Below are 27,017 nucleotides of genomic sequence, written 5' to 3'. Positions count from 1 at the left end.
CGCGCGCGCACACACACACACACACACACACACACACACACACACTGGCTGTGACTTTAACTAGTGCTGTTTATGAATGGATGACAGTTGTCCATGTGAGGGCCAGTATGCTTTCGTGGTCACAATAACAGCTGCAGTTCTCTCTCTGCAGCTCTGTTCTATTCTCCTGGGTTTTACAGGAAATGGTCAGAATTAGATTTTACTGTAGTGTGAATTCATATATTACAGCATGTACTATAGGGGGATGTGTTAGTTATTTCTGGGCAGCTGCTGGAACATTTGGTGCAGTGTCTTGGGTGTTATTGGAGAGCCTGTTAGGTATTATAGGGCAATTGTTAGGTAATTTGGGGCAGTTTGTTGGGTGTGAGACAATTAAGTCATTTCAGACCATGTGTTAGATATTATTGATCAATTGTTGGGTCATTTGGAGCAGTGTGTTATGTAATATTAGAGACTATGTTGGGCTGTATGGGACAGTGTGTTAGGTGTTATGAGACAAAAGTTAGGTTATTTGGGTCACTATATTATTTATTACTGAAGAACCTGTTAGGTATTATTAATTAATTTCAAAGTCATTTGGAACAGTGTGTAAGGTATGGTCTGTGTTAAGTGTTATTAGACAATTGCTAGTTCATTCGGGACATGGTGTTGGATACTTTGAGTGTTGTTAAGTCATTTGGGACAGAGATCTAGCTCAAATAAAGAAACATTACTCACTGCTGCCCTCTAAAAGTGCACCTAATTCTGTGTGTTGCCATGTAAACATTATTTTAAAAGCTAACAACTGTGGAGAACAATTGCAGTCAGCTTAAATATTTGTGATCAGCTCAAATTATTGTGATGAGGTGATTATGTAATAGTTGTGACAGGCCTTCAAGTCAGTGTAATAGGTACTGTGAGACAGTTGTTAGGTTATTTGGGGCAGTGTTATACAGGACAGTCTGTTAGGTATTATGGGACAGTGAGTTTTGTCATATTTGGCAGAGAGTTAGGTACTATGGCACAAGGTGTTGGGTAATACAGGTCAGTGTATTTTTATCAGTATATTGTTATTTTTAAGGTTATTAGTTGTGATTAGTCGTGATAGAAGAATTACTTATAACTGTTTACTGAGATGCACTTAAATGAGTATATATGCAAATGGGTAAAATTTATGTTTAAAATTCAAGTCATTTTTTTCAACTGAGCCCCCTTGGACAAAACCACATGCCCCTGGTCTAAGGTTAAATCATATAAATAAAAGTGTGAACTAAAGCCTTAATAAGTCTTAGTTCTGCTGTGGGGTCTTCACTGTCTGTGTATGGCAGAATGGAGAGGAGAATGAGAGACACAGAAACACAGACTGAGAAATTAACTAAATATTGTTTTTGTTATTGACACTGAGGGGAATCGCTGTGGTCTTGGTTAGATTTGCGTGCTCCATGGCCTGTTTCCTTCGAGAGCAACACATTTCATCCTTGTTCTTTCACAACTGTATCTTCCTCTCACCCCCACACACACCAGTTTAAACTATGTCTCACACACACACCAACCACACGTGTGTACTCGCATGAAAGTGAGAGTGAAAAAGCAAGCGGTAGAGAGTCAGACAGAGAGAGTTAAAGAGACAGATTTGTACTCTAGTCTTAAATATCGTGATAAACATCTGGATCAGTATCTTACTTACTCCTTAGCCTGTAATCCCTCAGGTCATCTTAGGTTTCCATGATCTGAGCTTCAGACACACACAGTCACATACAGACAGAGAACAAGAGCACTAATTGTAAATGATTGGTTGCGACTTCAATCATGAATATAAGTAAAGAATTTTTTTTTTTATGAAGGCTGCGTCCCCAACTCTTATACTGTCTGGTGTCTTTCAGTAGGATGTGTTCCTAACCATGTTTTACTCACATCTTGGTCTGAGTACTCTCTCCTGTTGGAAGACACCCTGTCTTTGTTTGATCGTCAAGTTAGAGGACACCTTGCCTTGTTTTTGGCTCTGCAATTGCTGCATTTCTAAAGTTACTCATTACTTGTTTGTGTTAACTTATTTTGTGCAGTGCATCAAACCAGACATGTTCAGCTCAAACCACTGAACAAATATGTTTTGAAACAGAAAGTTAACATAATTATTTGTTGTCTCAGTTTGTGTTCATGTTGAGGTAATATATAAATGACATGTTGACAATATTTTCATGTTTATACTTTCACAAAGAGTAATAACTTGTTTTTTGGTTATTAGTCATAATTTTAGCCTACTGAGTCAAAATCTCAGCAAAAGAAGTCATTATTTCAACCTACTGAAATACAATTTGAGCCATAGTCGGAAGATACAAATACAAAAAGCATGTGAGTCAACATGTGGTTATATTGCGCTGCTCATATGTGAATGACGAAGTTGCAACAGTGTTCATTTGCATGCAAGTTCTGAGTAGATGACCATAAATTAGACACCCCTACAGGCACAAGGTGTTGGCAGACTGTCGGGAATTAGCGCGTCTTTTAGTTAATCTGGCCATTACAGCATGTTTTGCAACACTCGGCTTCATGTTGCTGAGAGTCTTTTCCTTGTTGCCTAAAGACAAAGTGTTGTTAAAAGGACTCTTTTGATCCAAAGATGGATTAAATAAGGGCTGGCCATTTCAGGCTAATTTGATATTCAAATTTTAAAGACATTGTTTACATATTATGGCCCCTACCCCAAAGTAAAAGAAGGCTACGAGCTGTTGCACACTTGACGCGTCAGAAAACAGTGACCAGAGGCAGTGACACCACTCAGCATCTTACTATTACTGTACTATTTTACACCCAGACCACAAGTCCATAGAGGATGACACAATTTATACCACGAAAGTTGTCGGTCTAAACTCTTGAAGATAAACAGACAAATTATAATTGTCTGTCTTCACCTTAGTTAAAAGCTTTATTCCATGAAATATATGACTAAAGTGTGAAATGAGCTTGAGTTTGAAGTTTATCTGCTTGTAGGTTCACTTTGTACTATATTCTAATGTGTGGTGGCTTTTAAGCAGCTTCTTTAAAGTAGTCTTTCTATGTTCCCTCTTTGGAGCAAACAGATAGGAAACTCTGAACAAAACATATTGCATGCTCTTCACAGCCCCCTGGCAGAGTTCAGACACATCATAGTTCTTATGAAAGTAAACATTAGTATGCAAAGGTTTTGGCACTGCAGGCAAATGACATGTTAATAAGTTAACATCCTCTATAGGGAACACATGTCTGCACATTTTGGTGAACAGTTACTGTTCATTTGAATTGATGTATGAATGAATTTAATGAATTTAACATATTGGAGGAAAGATTTCATAAAATGTGGCCTGTGCCAATGCTAAGGCACACTTTATTTTGTATGTAGTATTGCATTTTTTCTATTATATTAAACTATGTAAAAAAAAAACAGAAATTGTACACTAAAATGCCATATTTAAGTTTGTTCCCAGTAGAGGATGTGTTAACTTATTTAGGCTTAGAAAATCAACAAAACATGTTATTTGAGCAGGGGTATTCAAGCTTTTGGATATAACGTTAGGAGCGAGCTGAAATATATCCTAATTTACTGTTTGATTTTTTTTTAAACACTTGTGACTATTTGAACATTCAAACATTATGATGCACCTCTAGTTGAAACACCTAAAAGATTTGAGTGCTGACATCACAGCACAGAGATGATCTCCCTAAGGTAGTATTTACAGGTGTGTCTTGCTTTCTTTATAATTATTCTGCCTACCCCTGGCCAGTTATCTCAAAATCTTTAACAGACAGCATATCTAAGCTACTAAACAGCTTGCTAGTCAGGTGATCTAGGCTGCTGAAGTATTCAGTGATATACGTGCACTCAGAGTGGTGGAGCTGATGGATGAGTTAAATGCAGGCAGGGATGTGAAGCACATGCAGGATATACAGCACTCAGGCCAAGCTGAAGACTAGAGCATGTATCTACTCTATACAGGAGAGGCTGCTGAAAAAAGAACATAAATTATACTCTTCCCTCTGTGCCATGTTTACTGGTGTTGCCTTAGCAGTGTGATATATTAATGTATGCGTGCCATAGAAATTCATAGCAGGCTGTCTGTGTGTCTGCACATGTGTCTGCATATATGTGTATAGGGGTGTGTTCAGTTGCTTTCCACTTTAGTGACCTGTCTAAGAGACCCCCTCAAGTCTGTCTCTACCCTGGGTAGGGGTGGGCTATATGTTAATATTTTATAGTTTTCGTGATAAATGATGTCACAATATGCATTTTTAAGCATTTTATAGAAATTGTCATTACTTAAAAACATAAAAAACACTGAACAACTGCAAGTTTTTTTTACAAAGTGAGTATAATTACTGCTGTTTCATTGGACTTGCAGGGTGTGAAATGTTGGAAGAAACTCATCATATATTGTATAATTATTAAATTGATAGTTTTAGACAGTATTTATGTGCCACTGTTAGGTATGCTCTAACCTATCAAACTTATCTGTTCTATGTATCAAAAACAATATTGTGACATATATGGTGAATCGTGAAAAAAATTCACAAGTATCGTGATATTGTATTTTTGCCGTATTGCCAACCCTTAAACTTAGGCGTTATTTACTTTACAAGCCTCATTGCTCAATTTAGATTTTTTGCTCAGATCTGATCTTTCTAACTTGATGGTTGACATCTGTGTGTAAGTGACTCATATCTGTCATTAGTGTGAATGAACTTGCGTACATTCAACATTATGTGAATGGACCACGAGTCATGAAGACCAACAAATTAACTTACTAGCACACGATTTGCTCAAAACAGCTCTCAGCTGTTCATCGTTAGAGCAAGACGAGGGCAAAAAAGAACAGAGGAATTGCTTTTGAATCAGTTGCGGGCACAAACATCAAGTTAAGTGTTGCTGCCATGTTGACACTGAATAATGGTGCATTCACAGTGACACAAGAAACATGTATTTTGATCTGACATTGTCATTAATGTCACATGATGTCATGCCATGAATCAGATATGTATCCAATCTAGGAGCACATATGAAAGTGGCTCACATCTGATTCGAACAGATCTGAGTTATGTGTCCACACAGCTCTGAAAATATCAGATCTGTGTCGCATTAAGGCCAAAAAGAGGATGTGTGCCACTTCAGCCTGGCAATGTGAACATAGCCTTAGAGCATATGGTTGTGTGTGTGGGTGAGGTGTTTGTGCATGTTATACCAAAATATACTTATTGAAATCAATTACTGGCAATTAGAGATCTCCTGGACTGATGCAGTGGACTAAAATCAAAGCCAATCCAGACATATTTTATTGGAGTGGGTATCAGTTACATTAAAACCAATCCAGATATGATCCATTGTTTCTTTTTGCTGCACTGTTCACGCCACTGTCAAAAAGATGCCATAAAAAGGCATTATTCACAACCTGCAGCATTGAAATGTATTTTTAGAAGTTAAAGCTGTCTAAATGCTGTGGAACTCTTTTAAAATGGAAAATTAAATCTTTCAGTGTCTGAGTTTCGACTGTGTTTGAACTAGCCACCTTTCATCAAACATAGGCACATCAAATTTGAGCATATGCCTATTATGCTTCGAATCTGTTTTCTGACACTTACTATGAGTAGCATGCCACCAGAATGATGTGATGTGTTATATGATACTTAATTATAAAAATAAATGTATGTTGTTTGGTTTATATTCAGTTGACTTTAGGTGGCAGTTCTGAATAATTTTGAAGGGAGAGAGAATAACCATAATTTTCTTCCAAAAGTTACAAAGTTGGACACGGACCATAATGTAATGAATAATAATTAGAATTATTTATTAATATGTATTGTGCATAATGAATGATAATGTACAATGTACTACAAACAAACATTTTTTCACATTCCTTCTTTTTGTTTTTATAATCTGAAAAATCTTAATGTGGTCTTGGTCTTGTGCCAGTCCCATTACTCCTCCTCGCTCTTGACTACTCTACTCTACTACAAAGTCTTGGTCTTGGACTCAAAGTGTCCAGGTCTTGACTTGGACTCGCCTCTAGTCTTGACTACACCACTAGGGTTAGTAGGGAAATTTGTTTCCCGAATGACATGAAATTTTTGATGCTCTGTGGTTTTGAAGTAATTATGAAAGTACTGAATTTTGATACCGAGCCCTATCACAAATCACTCATGTCTGTCTGTCTGCCTGTCTGTCTTTATTTCTCTCTCTCTCTCTCTCTCTCTCTCTCTCTCTCTGTATTGAGTTGTAGTTCTATGAGCAGGCTGGATGCAGTGGCATGTGTGGAATGTTTTGGTTTCAGAGAGAGGCAAGAATCTCCAGTGATGCTCCAAACACTTCACTCAGTGCAGGGTTACACAACAGTGTGTGTGTGTGTGTGTGTGTTTAGCTACCTCTCTGGAGACGTGTGTGTCTACCTCTTGATACCTGTGATTAATCATGCTAGTTAAGGGAGTTATGACTTGTATACCCGCAAAGAGATTTCCTGTCCTCTGAGAAGTCTGTTTTACACACACACACACACACACACACACACTAACACACACATTCATCTATAAAAGTACTTTATGTTGAACAAATCTGCCACCTTATTAAAGCAGGATATCGTTGGTGCATATGGAATGAAGAGGGAATAGGCAAGAACAACGGCCAGCAGTTCTATTTTCCACACACACACCCTGAGGTCAGGCTCATCATAACTCCATCATAGAGTTCGAGTCCAGTCTCTCAAGACTTTAACCACATGTTCCTCCAAAGAACATTAGAGGCTTGTTTTTCATTGGCGTTTCACTACATTTTAACCGAAAGATTAAAGCAAAAAATATATATAAATAAAGGGATCATATTCTACATTTTTTTGTAAGATTTTTTTTTCCTGAAGTCCACTTACATTGTTTGTGTGGTTTTATGCAACAAAAGCAGTCATCACAATTCATTTTACAGGACAATTATTTTACACAGTTGAACTGTCTGTTTTTAGTATTGTTCCTTTAAGACTGAAATGTAAATATCTCTGTTCTGATTGGCTGCCTGTATAGCGGCTTGTTAAAAAAAGCTGTAATTCAGGAGCACTGGAAGGAATAAACGTCAGTCACTTCTATTAGATGTGTGCATTTGGATTCTGTGGATGGCTGCCGTGATATATTTGCCTGCTGACAGTCAGGAACAGCACAACATTTAATTATCATTCCCACATCCCATAGCTATAATTTACAGGCAACATTTAAGCAGATTAATGAATTATTACACTAATAATTCAATGAAAAATCTAAATATTTTTTTTTGCAGCCCTAATCTAGAGGTAAACCTGTCTGTTCCCACACACCAAATGGAAATCCTGCACGCAAGAGTAAAGATCAGCCACACATGACGGTCACACTAGAGCGATTATGCACGTGTGTAAGTGTGTTATGGAGAAAGCGAGGCTGATCTATGCACTGACGTCATTTCTCTCACTCATGCAGACATACTTTCCGCAGCACATACACACTTTGGACGCCTTACCTCCTTTGCTTTCTCTCTTTCTGTGTGGGTCAAATCCCTAAAGAGCAGTGAGTGTGAACCGTGCTTCATAACACACACCCCTCTTATAATCGCGCACACAGCCATGCTTCAGCTCCGTGCAGTGCTGCAGACGTGTGTGGGTGTTTTTTGGCCTCTTGTCTCACTCTCTGTCTAGAGTCTTTGCATTGGTCTTACAAAGAATCGGAAAAGTCAGGAACCAATCTGAGTTTTTTGTTCCGTTAAGTCCTCACCGCTTGCGCAGACTGACAGCTTTACAGAGGAACCCTCATGCCTCCAGAAGAGCTCCGGTCAGGAGCAGGTGGGAGGTTTTCATTAAAGCAGGCAGGAAACTGGTGTGTGGAGCTGTCAGTCAGATTTTAAAGGCTTCCATCGTGAATGGTATTTGTTGCTGGTAGGCACTCGGTTGCCAAATTGTTGATTTGTTTATGAGGCTTGAAAAAGCCACAATACTGAATGGGATCTTATGAGGGTGGAAAACTGCAGAATTTTATAGGCACTGTTATGACTTACTGCCAGACAGTGCTGATTCAGGATTTTGACTCTCACACTGTCTATGACAAGTTTCAGGCTGTCACTACCAATTATATTAGTAACGTACAGAGTATTTTTAGAATGAATGAGTGATCAGCTTTTAGAAAGGCCAAACAATAAAAATAGGCTTAACTGATACAAGCAGTGCATGATGCCTCTTAAAAGTTCCTAAGTAGAATAATTTGAAAATGAAAACACAGTTTGAACAACTAGGACTTTTACCTGTTTTTATGAAAGCACACGTTCAGTGCACTGATGTATAAAGATGCTGTTTCCTCTGCTCTCTTGCATTACTCATCACGGACGTTCAGACAATCTCAGTGTCCTGATTAGGGTGAAGATTAGGCAAGATTCCTAGGAATAGCATTTTATATTAATTGATATGATGGTAATTGTTTATCAGTGATGTTTTTCCATTATTTTGTAGGATTTCAAGTCATTAATATGTTATAATAATAATAAATATAGATAAGGTTAATTTCTTTTTCAAATTCAATTATTAAAGTGAAACACATCTTAGCTTTCCTTATTTTTATGGCATATTTGAATATTCTAGCTTATATTCAATAGAACGTTGCAGCCCTTAATTCAGCCATAAGTGGTGCCAATGCAAATGTTACAACTTACCCCATAGGCTAATTGTAACAGATTTTGTAATACTTGTAACAAAATAGTAAACAGTTTATTCAGTAGAATTATATGTGAAGCTGTGCCAAAAGAGTTATTTTTGACTCCAAAGTAAAAGAGGAAATACTCCACCATGTGCAGGCTGCACTAATGCCTGGCCAGCTCTCTGTGACTTACACCGACTTATACAATTCAGAAGTCAAAATATGCTTATGACGAAAAGCAGTTTCTTCAGGGTGAATCTTGAGAAATATCTGTCCAATTGATGTCAAAATTTGCAGATGACGTTGCTATGGGAATACAAGACGATACCATAACGCACATTTTTCCATTTACATACATACATTTTACCCTCTTTCTCCGCTGCTAAGAAATAACTACAAAGTGTTTAGAAAGGTTTTAAAGACAGTCACACAATATGGCATATAAAATGCATATAAGTGGTTTGCTGAGACTGCACATTCATTTGGAAGTGAAACAGGAAGTAGTTTACCACTTCACAGCACCTTATTTTAGCTAGCTCCATTATCTGATAAAGTATGAAGTGTTGCTCTACTTACATGCAGTATCAACATGTTGTATCTGCTTGTCACTTGCTTGTACTTGCTCACACACATGCACATTTACACGAGTACGTTTTGATAAGCAGGCATACTGGGTGGTTTGTTTACTACTTATTTAATTCTTTGTCTTCATGCCCCTCGTCTCATCAAAGCTGTGTAGGCACATAACCACAAATGGGATTCACATGAGTGGCTCGAGCGCACTGCCAAGCGATCAGGTGTGAAAATGTGTGTGTGTGTGTGTGCGTGTGTGTATATTCGTTCATGCATGCACAACAGCCTGAGGACTAGACGGCATGTGCTCATACTGTTTTCCTGTGCTGAATTTATGCATGCTTTGCTGTTACAGAGATGGACTTTTTTCTCCACTTCATGTGAACTAGGCCACTGTAACATCCTCCGGTGATGGAAACAAAACTTACTTATCATGGAATTAAAAATCTATTGTTAATTTTTTGATTTATTGCAAGCAAACATAGCAAAACTGTACACTGAAACAAAGGGATGCTTGTTTATACATTTCTTATTATTAACATTAAAATGCAAACCTTTTACCTGCTGCTTAGTTTTTTTACAGTTCAAATAACAGTTTGTTAAGTAACAATTTGTATGCAACTTTTGTAGCACCAGTGCTACATGCTCAAAAAATTGTACATACGTCTCTGAGATGAATTTCATGGCCAAATTAAAAATAACAGTATACTATCACCACAACTACAACCAAACTGTGCTTTTATTATGTACTATTACTTAACAAAGATTAGGCTTCAACTCACACGCTATCACTATGTTTGTTCCCATGACCACTTCAGTGCTAGGGACCATCTCAGTATTACCAGATGAAAAAGTTGCTATTTTTTTTCTGTTTAACTGTTTACCTTTATATATACTTTATATTCTATAACATTACCCAAATAAGAGGACTCTGTTACCAGTACAGGTTTAGTGTGAACCCATATTGACACTGTTAACTGATGTCTTGAACCAGCCATTTGCTGACTATTACTCTGTGCACTGCAGACATGGCAAGTGTGTTATTCAGGCTGAACCATTCACAATATTCCTCATGCCCGAAACCCCAAAATTACAAAATTGGTTCAATTACTTCACCCAATTAATGATGAAATGCCAGAGTCATTAAGAGATTAATCCCTCAGGAAAACCAGGAAACGGACTATTTGGAATAGCAGGAGCTAATTTCAAGTAATGTTTTCAGTGTTCAAAGTGTTTTTCTTTCCTCTGAGGGAAAGAACTTATATTTCAGAGCAATCAGTTGGAATCACTTTTGAAAATGAGTCTTTATTTATGTGGAAATACAAATTTCGAGTGTCTTGCTAGACTAAGAGCCGGCAACAGCAGTCGAGATATGTCATTAACGTAATTTTGAAATGTTCTCTACCACATACCACAGTGTTATTCTTCTCCAATATCCTCCGCTCACCGGAGTGAATAACTACTGCACATTTTTGGCTGAGATGTGTTGGTAAAGGCTGATGGAGTTATGAGAGGTGTGGTATTTCACATCTCCCTCACCTCCGACTCAAAGACAGACTTCTTGCAAAAACTATTAAAAACATGTTTGAAACTACCACCGTCTCACTCACCCAAACCACATGTAGAAGCTGACCAGCCCAAGGTCCAAAGAAATCATACCCAGGCTAATGATCTCATGAACAAAGCTTTGTATAAACAGACCTCTGCTTTAAAAGTGGAAATTGGACTGTGTGCCTGTACGTGTAGGTAGTAGGTGAAGCTGGAGCCAGCTGGCATGAGGTGCATATTGTGGGTGGCACTGTCAGCTGTGCTTGGGGTGGGTCGCATTTGGCTCCTTCCAGCAGCACTGCACTCCAGCAACAGCCATTAGCCATATTCTATATTTTTCTTGTATTTTTTTCCTGATGTCCACTAATAACATATGTGTGGGTTTAGGTACAAAAACAGCTCATAATTAATATTTACATGACTGTTTTCTTTATCCTTTAGAAATTAACAGCTGGTTTGTTACTGTGCTTTAAAAACTGATTTGTGTAAATGAGCTCTGTTCTGTTTGGCTTCCCTCATTCAAAAAGTAGCCCAGGTTCCTTTCACTTAGTAACAAGGGCTGAACTTACACGTTTTTCTCTGTAAGTTTGTTTCATTGACTTGGTTGGTTGTTCATGATGTCTTTAAGGGTCTCACGAAGCACGTTCAGCTTTAACTGGTTGAAGTTACAGCTTCACTAGGAGTACACCAGAATGAGAATTAGGCACTTTTTTCATTTAATTTAATTAGGTTTTTAACTTCATTATATATAAACAAGTCTTTGTTGAATGAAGCACAGCCTGATGTAACCTATATGACAGTAACTTACTTGCATTTACCACATGTTATTAGACCAAGTTATTGGACTCATATGGTCTTACTGGGGCTAGCCTGCAGTTCATATGCATAGCTGAAACAACAATCAACATAAAGTCGAGAGCTTGCAGCTTTGAAGCTTTTTTTGTCATGGGATGAGCTACGTAGGCTAACAAACACACATGCTAATCACATTTATAGGCTATAGCTTAAGGCTACACTCAACAGAAGCAGCATGATGTTTAAAAAAAAAAAGAGCAAGTTGTTGTCTTACTTTAGCACTGTGTCATGTGGCTGAATATCCTAGCTGCGGTAGTGCTGTGAACTACATTTAGGATGGTTTGATCTCCGCTATATCCTTTTATTAATGGCTCTGGCCGTACCAGTTAAAGTTAAGTGGCATCCAACGACACCAGTGGCAGGAGTCAAGAGTTGGAGACTCCGGAAAACCTGAAGTGCCACTAAGTAGGGCAACCAGAACAAGTTACACTTATGCGGCCTCATGCATACAATCAAAAACAAGTTGAATGAAAAACAATACTATTCAAATATCACTTGTTTATCAGAAATTAAATGAACTTTTTTTTAACTGAAAGCGTTTGTCAGATGTCAGATGTGTATTTGTTGGGTAACGGTTAATATTACCTATAATTAATATTGCAGATAATTATTACCTACTATTACTGTTAACCCAGGTTTAGATATTCAAGCTATGATTAATCCTCATTTGCATGATGGTCATGACAACCAGTCAGTCATGTGAAACATGGGGAAGAGTAAAGCTTTAATAATGGAAAAATGCCCTGTAAGGCCGGAAATACCAAAAAAGTCAGAGGTGCCAGGCTGGATTTTGTGGGAGTCCAACTCGATATTTAGGTCTCAAATGCAAAATCACCAACATACTGATGAAGACACACTGACAATAGTAGATAATGCACATCCATCTTTGAATACTCTTTCAACACACAGGAGGTGGCACCATAAATATTTTTGCTCTCAGCACTTCCGGACTAAAAGATGAGGTTATGATCGCCAAAGTCCTTTCCTGCCATGCTGTGTTGGTGTTGTTTTGAAGTGAGAATGCCCACTGGGAAGGTAAAACAAAACAAAAGCATGTTCTTGGAAGTCGTGGTTTGAGGCAGGGGTGGTGGAGAAGGCCTGTCCTGTTCTGGGAGTTTTCTTTTTCTTTGTTTCACGCACGCAGTAATCGCTCATTAAAGTGCCTAGTTAAAGAGGGGGAAAGGGTCGGGGGGGGCATGACTGTACCTTGTTGTGGTGCGCCTGCATTCGTTACAGGCATGCAAACCGCAGCCCATCTCTGCTACTCTCTTTTACTGCTCATGAAAGAACAGAAATATTCGCTTCAAAATAGCAACCTACAATATACACTCCTCTGATAGGGCAGCCATGCCCTTTGGTGTGCAACCACTGCTCGTCGGTTTGAGTGTGTATGTGTGTGTGCGAGCATGGCACTGCACTTTCATGTTTTATATAGGCCAAGCTGTGTGTGACGTGCCCGCCGGCAGCTGTTTTCCTCAGTGTCTCGGTGCCAGCTCACATTAGTGATCATTTAATCCTGCCGTAGCAATAAGTTCTCCTCCGCAAGTCAGCCTGGGTCAACAGCTTCTGCCGAACATTTCACCAGGGGTGTAAACCATAGTTGAAAAACAGACAAGATTCAGGTTTTACAGTTGTAACTTCTGTGGAGACATTTTTCAGCACTGATGAATGACTGCAGGAGGCTTGGAAAGGCTCCACTTATACGTTTTAAATAGGTTTGAGTAGGCTGATTTTTTTGAGATCCAAAGTATGGAATTATTTAATTCATGCTGAAAACTGAGCTGTATTTTCTGAATGTTCTCTTGAGCGACAAGCAATTGTACAACATGCAGAAGAGTCACAATGAACAAGCAACCAGACAGATAAATGTCTTTCATTACATTTCAGAAATTCATGTGTATGAAGCAAAAATAACCAAATCAACCTCAGGTTACTTTCCTCTCTCTCCAAATCTTATATTGGATCAGTTAGTTGTACTGCGTGTTTCTCAGACGTCTAAAAAGAGACATTTTATGAAACGATCAATGATCTGTTCCACTTTTGAAGAAACTCTGAGTCATCGCTTAGCTGAGGTTAAGAAGCACCTCAGGGCATATCTGAGAGAACAAGGCATAGATGTACTGCACTTTTTCCTGTCTCATTTCCACTGTCTGCTTAACTGCTTTCAAATTTGTCAAGGACTCAGGACCAGATACTCAGATATTAAATTTGTCTCATTCCACCTCTACCGCTCTGGCACTGTTTGATTATTTGATGCTTGCCATGTCTGATAGACAGTATAGACAGTACGTATAACTCAGTGAGTGACTCATATAATTCAGTGAGAGTTAATAGTAGATTTAAAGACACACATGAGCAGAGATCAATTTTTATTGGACAACAGGCCTTTACGATGTCCTTTTGGTCCCGCCTGGACGTCGGGCTTCACCGGGAGTGCTTTTTGCATATGAAAATCATCTCTGTTTATTGGCTGTAAGCTTTTACATATGTACTTTTTGTCCTGCCTTTATATATATCTCCATGTATTTAGTAACTCTGGTGCTGGAGAAGCCCTGGAGCACCCCTGGAGCAGGGGTGGGCAATATATATGAATATGTAAATGTAGTGTAGTGTAGTGTTTGAGTCTCTAGTGAGGATGACACTGAAACTGAGGAGCTCACAGCCTCAAACCTGTTTGCTGTGGTGAATTCTAGTTGTGGATGAGGAAGGGAAGACAGGCACTGCTGGCACTGTGATCCCTCCCAGGCAGAGCTGTCTGGTGCAGGGGGTGATGTTCACTTTACCGGTTACCCTGAGACGCGTGTTCCATGGAGTGGACATGATCACAGTTTCAGTGGTCCTATTGCTTTGCTCTCCAGCTGAGCAGTATACCTGCTGAGCCGCTTCTGCGGGGGTCCTTCTTGCATTCAGATGGGCCTGTAGCTCCAAAAGCTCCTCAGTCCTCTGTTTCACCTTCTGTAGTTTTGCTCTGACTGAGCTCAGCTCGGCCTCACTACAGCAGTCCATGATACAAAACAGCAAACTAGCCAAATACAATTAAACGATAAAATAAAAACAATGGTGCATGAGCTGCTGGGCTTCAGCCTGACTGTTAATACATTGTTGCTGCCTACTGGAAAGATTTTGATCTGCAATAAAAAACATTTAAAATTATGTAATGAAATATTATTGAGTAAGGTGAAAATGTCTTGAAGTATCATGATGTTTTACTCCAGGATCAGGGTTAATTTGTTAAATGCACTATCATCATGTTTAGGAATGGTGACTAAACTCATCACTGACAATTTTAGGCATATATTTATAAAGTTTGTGTAATGTAACTCCAGAGAGTCTGCCTCTACTATTTTGGGCCTCAGTGTGACTCTAACTTGGGCCAAGCATTCAAAAGCCTGGCTTTGCTCTGTCCAGACTTTCAGCTATATCACAAGCTCACTAGTCCGTAGCCTTGTCAGGGGGTTGTTACCTCTGAATGCTGTTATGCAGATGAACCAGTTTAGCTCCTGCAACCAACCCAGGCCCCAGCTGATCACTACATGTATCTGATATTGCCCAGGGTGAAGGCGTTGGAAGCTGTGGAGGGTCCTGGGTTTTTACAGGAGGCCTGCTGTGGTCTGGAGTGGATGTTCTGCGGTCAGTCTGGAGGCTAGTGTTAAATCTGAGGTGATAGTAGTGAACCTAAGTGTTGTGCTTTGTGGTTAAAGGCTGGCATAGTTATAAGCTACAGTACTGCTGCCAGTGAGAAATGCAGTGGCTCCCAACTGCAAACACAGCACTCTACCAGGACGAATGATTTACACACACTAGAACTCCTTGAAAGCATAAGACACAAACATTTCTGCAAGAGGTGAAAGCAAGTAGAACTCAAAGCTGCTTTTCAGCATTTAAGACTCTTCCTTTTTCACTTTTCACTCTTGCTTAGTAATCACACATTTCTTACATGAATGGGTTTATATTAGCAACTTAAAAGTAGTCCCAGTCCAGTCTGTGGCAGATCCAGACATATTGTGACATCAAGGAGGAGGCATGGAGCTCGCTGGAGGACTAGGAAGCTAGGGGAAACCAGCAGGGGGTTAACAAAAATCCATTGGTCTCCTGCTGATGGGAAACATTCACAATACGACATACGACACCTACACACATGAGCAAGCAGGGCAGCACATGTTTAGCTAACAACAGCACAAACTTTTGTGAACAGCAACATTAAACTTCACTTTAACTGTTGGCTGCAGGGGCTCGTGGGAGAATGCAAATGAGCTGGTGACCACTCGGCTCAGGCTCACCACAATATTTTGATGCATTAATCCTGATCTAGTTCTGATCTGTTGTTTGTTTTGCTCTCTGTTTATGCCACTTTCGTTAAATGGAATCTGTAATATCAGCGCTGTGAGTGTTTCAGCTGTGTTCAAATTCGCAGCTCTTTATCTAAACATCTAAATGTGTTTATGTGGCTATTATGCTTTGAGTCATATGTTATATCATTTATCACAAGGAACATGCCACCTAAAGAGCTTACACAGCATACTCGCGGAGTCTACGTACTAAAAAAATTACGTTGTTTACTCACAAGTCATGACTGGTTAAAAATGAGACATTTAGCATTTTCCCAACACAATAAAATGGTTATTTTACATAAGAAGCCCAGAAGACCACCAGTTCAGGGTGTGCACACATCAAGTATGAATTTACTTTAGCATGAATTAGCAGAGTAGCATGTCTTACATATATTGCATCTGTATTATCTATGAAAACACAAATCAGATCCTTACATGATTAAAGAGAGTTTGGTGTCTGGTATCTTGTTAAATGTTCACTAGAGACAGAAAACTACTTCTGCTTATTGCCGCTGTCATAACAAAACCTTGTATCTCAAAAATGGTACCTTTTTGTAGAGGAAGGACAAATCATTCTTCATGTTTAAAGTACATTAAAGTAAGAGTTTCTAAGTCATTTTGGACTATTTCTACTGGTCCATCCATCATTAAGTATTCATGCAAACATGGCAGTTAAGCAGCCACGAATGTTTGAGTGATTTAGGCAGGGTTGTCTGACACTGTATTTTGCCTGCATTTGAAGAGTTTTGTATTATTAAAAAATGAAAAAAATCGTTAATGTTGTAAAAACTTCTTGAAACATTCTGTGTACAATCCAGTTAACACTTGTGGTTCAGACAGTGAGGAACTTTTTTCTAGGTATTCTTTGAACATTGTGACACTACACTTGATATCAGTATCACAATACTGGCATTGTGACAGCCCTTATCTTCAAACAGTCAGTGGTGTTTTCATGTTTTGCTGCTGCTTGATTGGAATAAAGGCCTGCAGTCACAGTGGCCCTTTGCAGATCAGACTGGACTGCCTGACTACTGAGCACAGATGAATTCTTCTTATACAATTTGTACACGATCCTCAGCAACAACACTGCTTTTCAGTTTACACATCAAACAAATATTTTTGTAGTTTTTCTTTATAAGAACAGAAGGGACAGAGATCCCTGCAGATCAGAAACAGTTGCTAAACATCAGTGTGTGACATATGTGTATCTGAGAAATGCCAGTGTATACAGGCTTACTTTGAGAATCAGAAGAGGCCCCAGCCTGGCTTGCTTGACTGAACGCTATCAGATCTGATTAAAGTCAGATGCAGGTGTGTGTGTGTGTGTGTGGGTGTGTGTGTGTGTGTGGGTGTGTGTGTGTGTGTGTGTGTGTGTCTTCTAAGTCATAAGACTGTGTTTGGCTTAAAGGCCTACATTCAGTTACATTCCTCTATATGTGGCTGTCCTGCATGTCTGTCTGTAATGAAGTACGATGTGTCTTTAAATTTGAGGAAATGTTGTTATACTGTTTCTCTTAATGTTTCTGTTCAGTAAGCAACGAGGGGATATTAGTTTAGGCAAAAGAAAAACTGACTTTCTGCACATGTTCACTTAGAAACAAGTTCTAAAGTAATGAGGTAAAGTTACCTATTAGGACTAAATCTGGTTATCTAGAGAGTGGGAGTTTTTTGAGAAGCCCTGTAGTTGTGCTTACATCAGCACATACTTATTTTTTCTCCAGAGCAACTAAAAAAGCTGTTACTTTTCTCCATTCACACTGTGCTCTGTCTCTGTTGACCTTTTCATAATGTTTTCTGAGGCGCTGTTGACACAGTCAGGTGGCATGGATGTGTGTGAAAGTTAACCTCTTAGTTGACTCAGAAGAAGTTGAGGGTTATTACTTTCATTTTGCTGCACTGTTTAAGTGCAGTAACATAATTACATTTAATCACATAGTGAATTACACAATAAATTACATTTATGTTTAATTTACGTTCTGTATTTGCAGGCCCGATATTGCACTTGTGACATTTTTTCATTTGTTTTAGTGGCCAGGTGGTATGAACAAAAATGAATATAAAAATATAATCAAGATTACAGAAGGTGTCAGTATGTATTTTGGATGCTTAAGTAAACCTAAATTTTGTAGATTAACAGTAGTTTATTATTCTGTGATGTCTCTTTACTTTTAATATGAACCATAATTGACAGTTGAAGTAGGTATGGGCAATATAATATTTTATTGTTATCGTGGTACATTACAATACGCAGATGTTGAAAGTATTTTTTAATTGTAGCAATACAAAATTATTTGCCTCACACATTCATCTCTTAGACTTGAGCTTTCATCGATGGCTATCAGACACTGCTGGAATTTGGTAAACATTACAAGCCATTCAAGCTCATTAACTCATTAACATTTGATATCTGCTCCTTCAACAACAAACTTGACTAACTTACTATGGACTGCAACTCAGTACATGAAAGTTGAGGGAATTGGCACATTTTACACTGTTTGTATGTTGAGTTAACTGTGTTTATTTGTGGAACAAACAATGGCAAAAAAAAGTTATAGAAAATATAACTTTATTGTTACTAATGAAAACGTGGTATGACTCAAAAGAATTCACACATCTGACAGAATTGTTTTAATGTGTTATGAGTGAGAAATAGTTAATGTAAAATATCGCCATACTTTTGTTATCACTGGCGACTGTAGAATATGGACACAAAATCTACAGTAGACAATAAAAACTACAGACCTTGATTTTGTCTGTGCAATTAAAGAGAAATCTCTTACATAGAAACTTATTTTATGATGGCATTAAAAATATGATTAATTGAGCAGATCTATCCAGTGATAACTCTCACTTCTAATCAATAATTGGCTAGATTTTGATAATGAGGTCCAAGCTTTTAGAGGCCCTCTATAAGTGGTTTTGACAGCATGGTTATACTCGGTAATAACTTTGTTTATTAGGCTTTAATAACCTCACAATTAAGCAATAGTCCACACTCCCTACCATGGTGGGCCGAGATGAAAGAACCAACACAGAACTCCAACCATCCTGAGGGAGGACGCTGTGTCCACATGCACACCGGACATTGTTTAGACTTATCATCGGGGGTTATGGATTTTTATTTTACTTGAAAGATGCCGAAAAAGACATATAACGTTTCAGGGCTCCATTTTAGTGGCAGGTCCAAGTTAAATAATAATAAAGTCAGAGCTTCTGCCCAGCATGCCTTCAGGGCTTTCTCGCATAATGCCATGTCCATTTGGTCCTCTGTGGGAAGCAGCATGGACACTTTCAGATTAGGGTTTGGCCAGGATATAGTGACTGTGTGCTGAGCTATCTGCTATGAGTTTCTGGTGACCTACTCTTCTTCTAACACAACTGATTTAACTTATCAGCTACTTATGAAGCCTTTGAATCTTGTTGAATCTGGGAAAATATATGGGTCCTCTGGAATGACTGGACTAATATGTTTCTAGGACACTGATTATTATTATTCGGACTGTCACGTGCTACGTTATGTCATGTTGTTTGACTAATGACATCTCTCATTACAAAGTGAGCATGATTAGGCCTGTTTAAACATTAAATAATAATTGTAGTTGTAGGTTTATTATTGTTATTATTATTATTATTATTATTATTATTATTGTTGTATTTTTGCGTCTGCACTACAGGTTCTGTTTTGTCTCTTCTAGGTTATTAAATCTCAAAAAAATTAAATATTGTGATGCATGTCATGTATTATAAAAACTTCTTGAAGTATCGTGATATTGCGTTTTTGCCATATCGGCCACCTCTACATTAAACCACATAAACGTTATAAGAGGACCTCAGGGGAAAAATATAAAACACAAGAATAATGTTGCATATTGGCGCTTTAAGAGTCAACTTCCTTCAATAATAAACAATTTCATGGCATTTCAGTAGCTGGAATTAACTTCGGTTTTATCAGCTGAGCTATCAATGGAACTTCTTGCCATTTAAAATCTGTATTTGAATGACAGGGCTCTATACACAATTTAAAAAATGGTATTAATAAATTATTGCATTAAAATATTAATAAGGCATTTACTTTGTAACCACTAATTATTCTAATTATTGTGTCATTTTTACCTTTAAAATGTTTATAAACGGATTTTTCTATGATCATAAATATACCGGCCTATGTCACTGCCTGACCTCAAGCATGCAAGTAGATTGCTGCTGAGGCTAGAAAAAAAATGAAGACAAGAATGATAACAATACCAGGAAAAAAGTGTCATTCAATCAAAAATATGATGAAAGCTAAAAAAAGTATGGGTTTGTTACCATTGAATATGCTAATGCCTCAAATTCATTCGTGTGGCATGCAAGGAAATACTAGTGGATGAGGATGTAAGCCCATCCAAATATTTCGCCATTTGGTGACAAACATTGCTCGACAACAGCAGCACAACAACTGCTCAAAATGGTTGGAGACTACTGCTCTAAGGTGTACTGGTTTAGTGTAGTCTTCATAATAAATGTATTTTGTTCTTTCATATTGTCTGTTTCACTGGAATTGGTCATTCCTGGTAGTCTGCATGGTCTGTTTGAGTCATTTAAATTGGACATTTGATGCAAATTAAAGGCATTTACCAGATGTCCTCTAAAACTTTACCATTATCTTGCTGAAGATCAACTTAAAGAAGTGCAAAATGGATGGACCACACTTTTGGACTGTCTCTTTAAAAAGGAATTCCAAGATTTGCAAAATTAAATTAAGATGTAAACATTGTAAAGTTGATGTAAAGTCATTCAGAGTGGTTTGATGTAAAATTCTCTATTATAGAGGAACTTACAGAGTCGTAATTGTTCACAGTGGAGGTGATGGGAATCAGACATCTGAACAGTTTAATGCCTATAAAATCTACCTCACAGAAAGTTATTGATGAAATGTTCATGAATATGCTGCCTGAGACCCGAGACATATTTCATCTATTTTTTTGGGCTTGCCTTTTTTTTACCATTATCAACATACATGTAAAAACTCAGATGGCACATGTAGGTTCACTGATTGCTTTGAAGAGTACGTAAAATGGCTGTTTTTGCATTGTAGACATTGAGAGCCCTGGTTTCTGTCACTTTAACTGTAAAGAGTGTATTAGTTCTCTTTAATTAACTGTTTTACATCAAAATACTCTTTGTTGGCTTTGTTTACATTTCATTGATTAAATCATGCAGAATTGCTGGTGTTCCCCTTTAAGCACACATTGTCTACGTGGACCACAGTATAAGATGTGGACACTTGGGCTTCTCAAGCGGAATGTCGCCCTTATCTGTGGAAAGCAAACTAAACATAACCTCCGACATTGGTCAGAAAAGCATAACTCCACATAGAGAGAGTTATTCATGTGCTCATGACCATTAAATTATTATTCATTAATAAATTATACTGACATTTATTTCCAGCGATTCAATAATTCAGTGACATTAGATTACAGCCAAATACAAATTAAGGCATTATGTATGTGGAGAGTGGATTTTTAAGGGCTGCTGGGCAAATAATCTGCTATTATACTGGCTCCTGCAGTAGGCCACTGTCCATTACTGCATAATCCTGCTTTTATATCCAATGCAGACGTGCTTCATCCAGATGTTGAACTAGGACATCCTCTGTGCACTCCAATCCAAAGAGTAGTGATAGAGAGAGAAAACAGAGCTGCGTTCTTCCCTCCAAGAAAAAGAGAGATTTGGTTCTGAGGATGTTCTCTGCCCCGGAGGCTGACCGCTGGGTTCGGGGCAGGGAGTTTGACTGATCTGGTGGAAAAAGAATCTCATCGCTGTCCAGCTGACCCGAGTCAAGATCAGTAGGTTGTCATTAAAAAGGTCAGAGGTGGCTCAGGAGAGCATGCTGAACTCTTGTTAAGGTGAAAGAACTTTTGCGGAGCCAAATCCAGCGGTCACTGTTGGGCGCTGCTAAGCCAGTGTAAGTTGACAACAGCTACTGACAATCTGCTACAGCTGTTGTTGATTAATGTGACTTGGCCAGTGTCAAGATGATGAGCTGTGCTTGTTAAATTTCTCCATCCAAAGGCGTGCAAAATCAGTGACAGGCAATTATTTTCATGCTATGCTGTGAGTATTGAACATTAAGAATGTAGCCCTTTAATGGGTAGAGTTTTGTTTTTGTGGGAATATCCTAGTTGCTCAGATGCATTTGGTATATTATCTCATATAGGGTAATTCATGCAACACAAGCATTAGGGGAAAAAATAATGCTCAAATAAATTGGTCCTTTTATCATTATGTATTTTCTTCCTGTGTTAATCATTGCCAATTCCCACCCTATCGATGTCTCCCTAGAACCCACAGGACTTTCTAGGCCTTCAGACAAGGCATAATGATTCCTGGCAACTACAAAATACATCTCATGTTCGTTTATTTTTAAAGGAATCATCATTATCGTTACATTTAACTCTCCAAGTATAGCATTGAATGCTTTTATTGGAATTTTTTTGGTCCAAATCTTAACACAGCCAACAGAAAGTTGCCCAATCCCTCATGGTATCTATGCGCATCTTGTCCATCTAGTCAAGCTAGCTCTCCCACTGGTTAGGACTTCACGAGCTGGACTGTAGGCATAAGGTGTCAAATAAACCCAGCACATAATTATGAGTTTGTAGAGGAATAACCTCATGTTTTGATTTTCAGTGGGTAGGACTATGGATAAATATAAATTGTGAAAATTTCTTGAAGTATCGTGATATAATATTTTTGCTATATTGCCCACCCCTAGGTGGGACCAAGTTTGTGAATTAAAATGTCACTATAGGCCTACTTGAATAAGACCCTGACTGCAAATACGAGTGAGTTACTCTCAGCTTGTTTGCTAGTCTGCAAGGTAAAATGAGGTAAAATCTCTGTTTATGTCTGTCACTAGTTTTAAATAAATAATAATGTAACGTCATTTACAAAGTTCAGTTTTTAATATGGAATAGCCAAAAGTGTTCATGAGCGCTTAACATGTAGCACTAACATACTATTAGAAATCCCATAATAGCGCTAGCAGAAATAAACGTTTTTAATTTTTTAACCAAACTGAAGGCTTTGCTCCAACAGTCATGCTTTGCCACTAGCTACCGGTCTAGGATGTGTGTTTTCTCTATGACAGTTCACTCAAATAATTGTGCCTCAACACGCTTGGAGGAGAGCGCTAAATTCTCTATGTATATTTTAAGCGGCTTATATAGTTCTGAATAAACATGAAGAGGACACTGAAACCACACATTACTCCTACGTGTGTCCTTGTGGAGTTCAAGTCACAGGCACTTGCACCACTGAGAACCAAATTTGGGTCCTAGCGACAGGACAAAATTTATTAGCCAATTAACTAGCTAAGCTGCACCACTTAAAAGTCAGATGGAGATTTGATATAAGTGGGTGACATAATGAGGGCAGCAACGATTAATCAGCATTATCAGTAAAAATTGTTTGCCCATGAAGATGATTGAAGATGAAACATACAGATGGGGGAGACTACAGTACAGGGTTATTCACAACCAAAAAATGTACAAAGTATGGGAAAACTTCACTTTAACATCATCTCAAAAGACAATTTCCTGTGAGCGTTTTCTAGGTTTTCATGTGGACAGCAGTTTTACAAAAAGAGTGAGTGGTTATTAAATTAATACATTATGCTCACAACACAAGCGTAGTTCACTTTTATATAGAAGCAGTTTTAGAAACACCTGTGTACATTTCATGCTACTGGGAACATATTTTGGCTGAGAGAGTAAGATACTGAATTAAATGTCATTGGAATTTACTGGCTCTGCTATTTATTTTTGTGTTTTTTTCAAATTCACCTGAATCTGAGGTCAACCAAACACACACACACACACACACACACACATACACATGAATGGAATGCCTTGGATGAAAAACTGTTTCTGCATGCTGAAACACTTTTGACTCATTGTTATTCCAGGAGAGATCTGAGGAAGTGAAATATAATTATCATCAGTATCATCCTTTATTCCTGTTTAAAGCCAGTGTAACATCTTGAATTTCTATTTCATCCTTTTTTTTTTTTGAGGGTTTTTTTTTTGTTGAGTTTTTCTTTGTCGTCACTTATTGTGCATTAGCGTATTAGTTGAAGTGGATTGCATAAACACACAGTTGGAGAGTTGTCCACAGGGACAAAGATTATCATCTGAACTGGAAAGTACCAGATTTCTGGGCAAGTTTGAGTTCGTTGTTTCGTGTGTAAGCACTTGCAAAAAAAAGAGATTTTTTTTCCTGCTCTGGCAGCTGAATCACGGTGTCACGAATGAGTGATGTTATTAAAGGAATTCAAATGTTCTGTTCGAATCCATTAAGCTTCAGTTCAACAGTGATTTGAAGTGGTTGTGGAACCCGTACACTCTCGCTGTGTAGCGGCTCTCTGTTCAGTAATCTAAGACAAGCAAAGGCTAATTCCTTATAAATCTTGTAAATCTTATAACGTTTCTCCAATTTTTTATTTTTGTGCATCATTTAAACACAACAGCCGTCCTTTACATTGTCTGAAAATTTTATGATGAATGTACCAATAGAAATTCTTTAAAAAAAGTACTTGGAATAAAATCTCTACATTACCTTACATTAAAAGTACAGAATGTTTTTGGCGCCTCCTGAAAAGTTGATGATCAGCTGAAAGTGATAAAATACAGATATTTATTTTTAGAAAACAGAAAGTTTGACTTATTGCAGTCTGGTAACAGACCTCTAAGGCTGCTCTCTTGCCCTGGAATTTGCTCTGAATCACTTTCTTTTCCCCTGAGAGACCATACTGGGATACTGACGAAGTGTGCATCAGATTCAGTGGCCTGATAGCCGCTCAGAATCGATCGCTGTTTGTGTTTTAGCCAAGTTTCCAAAGCCTCATAGGCTTAATTGGTCAGATTTTGTGTTATCTGAAATGAAAATTACATGTGGAGGATATGGGAGATTGGATTCCCATTTCTCTTGTGCTGGCTGTCCCTCGGTCTGGCCCTTGTGTTTTCCTGCAAACCATTAAAAAACTACAATAGATAGATATGAACTATGATATAAACCCCCTGCAAAAATGGGCCAAACCCAAAGTGGCGGCATTAAGCTTTTAATGGTCTTAACAACAAATTATTGAACAAATAGATTAAAAAAGTCTTGTAGGTAAACTTGCATACAACCTTTTACAGGAAGAAGAGTCAGTACTGTTGGCTTCACTGATGACTTCAAACAGTTGAAAAACATTGCTGAGCTAGTATGTGTTTAATGTGAGACTAAATGTTTTCTGCCAGGTTTAAATTTGCACTCTGAACAGGCCAAAACTGTCAATAAAAGCCATTATATTTTGAGCTTGGCCAATTGTTTTGCACGGGAAACTATATGCTCTCTGTCCCCTCTATAAACACCTACAGTACTGGGCAAAAGAAGGAAGTCCTTTTTAAAATTTATATTATTTCCAGTCAAAATGGCTATGTACAAATAATTCATTTTAAAGTATTTCTGATGAGATTAATAGAAAATAGTCCACTTGCATAAGAAAGAGGAAGTAAAAGTAAAAAACAGGAGTTTCCAAAACTGGGGTTTGAAAAATCATTAAAAGATATAAAGAAAATGGGACTCCTAACAACCATGCAAGACCTGTTAGATCACCAAATCTGTCCCCATCAGACAAACAGTTCTTTTATCTTAAAGAGAGACCTGAAAAGCAAGCTCAACTCTTCACAAAAAAACCCACAGGTGATTCTGTCCATCCTTCCACTGTGAGAAGACAAGTCTTTAAAAGGACGTGTAGCTGTCAAGGAAAAGGAAATGGACATAAAATAAGATAATCTCCAAATCAAACAAAGAATCTACTGGTGTTCTCAGAACAATGGACTGACCACCCCACAGTCCACACTTCAACATGAGTTTTTGGGAGTACTTTGATCATGAGAAGCAGAAAATGCAACCAACTGCTAAGACTGAACTTTGAATGTGTGGAAAAATATCCCTGTAGCTTTCTTTGAAAAGCTGAATGCAGGTTTTATATTTAGGTGTTAGGGAAATAAATGAATGGTGGTTTCTGATTTTTTCCTTTTTCACTGTACTGTGCCTCTTACTTCCACTCACTGTCCTCTTTATGAGCAGCCCTAGAGGTGTATAACTGCTATGAAGGTGTACAGTTGCACACTGTAGCCCATCTGCTGCTGCACAATTTGTCAGCCCCTCTCTACCCCATTCATCATTGATCAGTTTCTAACCACAGGATTGCTGCTGACCAAAATTATTTGCCAGGTGGACCATTCTGAGCACAGCAGTGACACTGACATGGTAGTGTGTGTGGTGCTGCTAGGAGTGTATCAGGCACAGTGGTGTGCCTTAGGTTTTCAGCACATCTGTGTCACTGCTTGGTTGAGAGTGGCCCACCATGCAAAAATATCCAGCCAGGAGTGCTCACAGATGGATTACGTTTAATGAAGCAAACAAGTGATTTGGCAAGTACGGAAGCAGTCCTATCATTCAAAATAATGTGTTCTAAAGTATTTTTCTGAGTATAGCTTACTGAGCAGACACTGTAAGACCCAGGGGCCCTTTTCTCTGTCTTTTTTGTAGATTTATTTTGTCTAGAGCCTCACAGATATGTAGAATTGGTTGAAAATATTGTCTTATCTTGAGAACCTGTGGTTTCATTTGTATGAGCGAACACATTGCAGATGTTTAGAGACTTTTTTGCAGTGTTGTCACTGAGATTCAAACTTCCATTCTTCTGATCATAGCATGAAATCTTAGAGAGCCCAGTGTGAGACTTTGCTCACAGTCTGCATGAATTGGAAATCATAAGACATTTTCTTCCATACTGTGACATATTTCTGAATCAGAACACAGAATTCAGCTAGCACTCCTTGTCTGGGCTAGCTGAATGTTTTGATGATAGATGGGGTTGAAGGAAGGGGAAGGTGAAATATGATATTGTTGATTGATATTATTTTCCCCCACCCACTGGTGCATTGTGTCATAGCTAAAAGTCAGAAAAAAAGCTTTTTCTATGATGAGAATTGATGAAAAACAAGAAGTAATTAATAGAAACCTAAACTACAA

The 27,017-nt window shown here is 38.2% G+C and overlaps 1 protein-coding gene across 1 annotated transcript in view; it reads left to right on the top strand.

Annotated features, from left to right (window-relative positions):
* usta (uronyl 2-sulfotransferase a) overlaps positions 1-27,017 on the top strand; it is a 113,058-nt gene that overhangs the window by 1,004 nt on the left and 85,037 nt on the right. The window lies entirely within an intron of this gene.

The sequence above is a fragment of the Colossoma macropomum genome, unplaced genomic scaffold (genome assembly GCF_904425465.1).
Source record: "Colossoma macropomum unplaced genomic scaffold, Colossoma_macropomum, whole genome shotgun sequence".
Taxonomy (NCBI): domain Eukaryota; kingdom Metazoa; phylum Chordata; class Actinopteri; order Characiformes; family Serrasalmidae; genus Colossoma; species Colossoma macropomum.
This window is presented reverse-complemented; position numbering and strand designations above follow the sequence as displayed.